We start from the raw sequence: 4,214 nt of genomic DNA, 5'->3' as shown, positions 1-4,214 counted from the left end.
ATCTTAACATGTGGACACTTTATGTACATCTCTATATATCTCTCCCATGCTTCATGAAACTCTTCATTAGGCTTCTGTGTGAATGTTAAAATCTCCCTCTTGTAATTCAATGTCTTGGATGCTAGATAATATTTGTTCAAGACTTTTGTGTGTAACTGCTGCCAAGTAGTAATGTTATTGGCTGGTAGAGTGAATAACTAAGTTTCTGCCTTGTCCTTCAAAGGGAAAGGGAAAAGACGTAACTTAATAGCTTCAATAGAAAAACCCCTAATCAAAATATTCTTGCAACCCACAACAAATTTTGCAATATGTATGTTCGCATCTTCATTAGGCAGCCCCCGAAAAGTGGGTAGAATTTCAAGCATATGGTGCTTGATCTTGAACGAATCACCCTCTTCTTGGTCGGGGTACATAATGCAATTGGGAACATTTGTGGCACGAGCTGCTAATGACTCTCTGAGTGGTATGCCTGCTGCAGGTATTGCTAACGCCATGGTACCCTCGGCTGCAAACAAAATCTGCAGAACCTGTGCAAACAGAAACGAAATTGTTCAGTTTTTTTTTTTAATTTACGAAATTAATAATATAAATTAAATTAAATTAAAATTAATCAGAAACAGTTTAAAAAAAAATTGTCTAAAACAATCCCCGGTAGCGGCTCCAATTTCTTGATAGGATTTTTAGTACCTGTGCAAACAGGGTTAAAACCACGTAAAATACTTGCAAGAATACAAGGCTATTGTAGTATAGATGCTCATGCAAGGTCGTTTTCCACAAGGACTATTTAGCAATTTATGTGAAAACAATTTCTAATTAACTACCTAAAATTAAAAGTAGAGAAAGGTGAATATGAAGTTGGTTGATTCTAAAAACAGATATTAAACAAAAACAAATACGATTGAAGGAAGAAGTTTTGAATATCAATTTATAAAAGCACTAGGGTTTCGCCATCACCTAGCAATCCTATGAATTTTTACCAATTACTTATGATTTGCACATGCCACTTTGAAGGTTAGGTTTTCCTAATTTATATTATACTTGGAACCTCCAACATAGAATGTATATCTAACATGCAACCCGTCCGGACGTTCGGATCAAATCTGAACATGAAAGACAAATTAAGTTTTGTGAAAACCCTTTGAAAAACCAGGCAACCCTTAAGACGTGGTGTTCATCTTAAGTGGAATTACAATTATTAATCACAAGAAGCTAGCATCAATTTCAGGGAAACTTCTGACCAAAATTGCATCTAATTACGTTTCTAAAGGTCCTAATGGTGATCAGGCATTAAGACAATCAAATAGTTTAAAACAGTGATTAACAATTCAAAGCATGCATGCACTCAATCATAAGCAATTAAATAAAAATCACATATTTATGCTAAGGCTCAAGACTTCATAATTGAAATCCAAGAAAATATCATTAAGAAGAATAAGAACGAAAATACCTGAAAGTCGCAAAAATCCAAAACCCTAGCAATTGCTCCAAAAGCCAAAAAAAAGTAAAAAAGGAAGTGCCAAAATTGTTGTGAAAACCAACTTAAATACTTCCTAAAACCTAGCTGCCAATGTACAGCTTTTCTATCCCTACAAGGAAATTAACTAAAATAAAATAATATTAGGAAATAAAGTCCAAATTGGATTAGGAGAATCTGCCCACAATCTGTCCAGCCACGTTTTGGCCTCAAATCTTCTCCAAATCTGGCCCAAGATAGCTTGTTTTAAAGATAAAAATATTCCGAACACTTCTCCAGAAGGCCACGAACCCATCCGAGGTCATCTTGGGCTCCAAAAGAGCAATAAAATCCCAAAACGTCACTATTCCAGCACCGCGCACTGCTCCTTTATTTTATCGCCAGAAAATAATCGCTTGGTAGAAAAGTCTGAAATTTTGATACAATCAAGCTAAGTGGCTCACGAACATCCCCCAACTAGAATTACTCCAAAATTCGTCCATTTGATTACGTTTTGCCCTAGAGGAAGTCGAAAGTCCTATATCGGAAATATAAGTCAAAGTATCAAAATTCTTTCAAAATATTAACCAAAATATACTAAGAATGAAGTTAAATATATAATATAAAATCGACTCATCAATTAATCCAGTACCCAAGTAACATTATTAACACAGTCATGAGTTCTCAAAGTTAAGGCACTAATCATATAACAAATTAACAATAATATGATCTAAAATAGGGTATTATCCGTTACCAAGACAAGCAAAACCAGCTGCTGAGGAAGCCAATCCAGCAGCAGTAGGAAAATTGTTGTATGAAGCAATTGTACATTCAACTTTTCCCAATCCTTCTTAGTAATCTTGATTCCCTTTTCCTTATCATGAACATCGGTAGCTCGACTACGAATTTCCCTTAAACAGCTCTGGAATCTGCCTCCAGAAAGAGATATTTCCCAAAACGATCATGGTATTTGTAAAAGCAAATTATTAAACCTCCGAGAATTCTGTGGCAAAATTAATAGTGCCAATTTTTAAGTTTTAGTTCCAACTTATAACCCAATTTGTACAAATTTATGATTTTTAAAACTCAAGAACCAACATTTATGATCAAATTGAATGATTCGGTCGAATTGACCCAAAATTGTGTCCACCCCTAAAGAGACATAATGTACGCCATGCAGTTCATAAAATGAAAAATATAAATAATTTTATGCAAACTTTAGCATCAAAAAGTAAGTTTTTGGCTTATGTGTGGCTTTCTTCATGGTCATCTGTCATACTTTTCTTATTCTTTTTAATAAAAGTACGGATAAAAAGTATGAATGGAAAGATCCAAGATCATTTGCCACTAACAAAAGCATGGATAAAACATCCCCACGCATAATGCATGCTTAATTAAGTTGCTTTTTTTCGTTTTGTTGTTTCTCAATGGGACTTGCCTTTCTCATTTTTAACATTTTGTGTTAGCTTGTTGTATTTCCAGTAATATAAGGAACATGAGACGCAATCAAATGAAAAACACACTCAAGGTACATCAATAAAAAAAAATATAGAAAAGTATCACACACTCGAAAAAAGATTGGGGCTCTTGGAACTTTTTCGATTTTGTTTTCTCTAACTTTATCTCTTTTGTTACATGATAAGTCATTTAAATAAATAAATGTTTTTTTTTTTACACAAGCAATATTGGAAAAAGTGGGAATCAAATCTAAGACATTGGCTGCAAAATTCAGAGTTTCACTTTAGTCCATACAATTCTTGCCATTTACATTTTGTAATTCAATAGTTATTGTAATTTGAGGGTAAAGACTTAATCTTGTTATCTTTTACCGTTAAGAATGGACACTTACTATATTTCGAATGGTAATGTCTCAATATTTTGACATCTCTTCTAAAAAAGAAATTAAAAGGAGAAGAATCAAATCTTATTATCCCCAAAAAATAAGGCCAATACAAATAATTAAAAATCCTTTCAATAAATGTTTAATTTTTTTTTAAAAACCTATATCGTATCAAATAGGTATTCATACTATACTGACTTTCTAACAAAAAAAACCTAAAGCCTTTTTTGTAAAGTCGTCGAAGGAGTTTCCAAGTTTTGAATTACCCAGTAAAAAAACAAGATATAAAAATTTTAGTAAATTTAAGTTTTAGCCATAAAAAAACTTTCAATTTTGGAAAAAGCCAAAGCTTTTTCAAAAAAGACAGAAAAACCTCTCAACTTTCAAATCAAAGACATGCAAATGTAAAGGATTCCTTAGGAAATCCAAAAATAAATAAGGGCAATTTTGTCCATTTTGGCTTCTTTTACAAAATTTCTCTCTCCTTTGTGTTTTTCCAAAGTCTCCCAATTTTATGCAGTAAAAGATAAACAATAGAAAAGCTATGAACTCAGCAGTTCCATATGTTGTTAAGGGTGAAAAGAACTAGAGATGATTTCCATTTAAGAGAAGGGGAGGAAAATAATCAAACTTTTAGCCAAGTATATAAATAAAGTAGTCTATACTGTATAACGAGTCCAAATTTGAGGACAAAAGTATGGCGTTACATGTAGAGCATGTCTCGTCCACTTGGACTGAACTTTCCAGGGTTGACAAGAGTTTGTAGCAATTTTATATTAAAATTACATGACCCATTTTGTGTAATATTAGTTTTCTTTTGTCTTACTCTTATTTTGTGTGTTGTTTTCCACAGTAGTACTAGAGATACACCAACTTTTAAGTGTCAACTAATATATGACAGTATCTTATTTGTTATGAATA

At 32.7% G+C, this 4,214-nt stretch overlaps 1 non-coding gene across 1 annotated transcript; it reads left to right on the top strand.

Moving 5' to 3' along the window:
* LOC148916697 (small nucleolar RNA R71) lies at nucleotides 1-107 on the top strand. The gene has a single exon (XR_016127551.1). It is a non-coding gene; the product is annotated as a small nucleolar RNA R71 (small nucleolar RNA).
* Nucleotides 108-4,214: the final 4,107 nt, after the last annotated feature.

The sequence above is a fragment of the Prunus mume genome, linkage group LG5 (genome assembly GCF_029339155.1).
Source record: "Prunus mume cultivar Tortuosa linkage group LG5, ASM2933915v1, whole genome shotgun sequence".
In the NCBI taxonomy this organism is placed as follows: domain Eukaryota; kingdom Viridiplantae; phylum Streptophyta; class Magnoliopsida; order Rosales; family Rosaceae; genus Prunus; species Prunus mume.
Note: the sequence above shows the minus strand (reverse complement) of the source record. Positions and strands in the feature narration are given on the sequence as shown.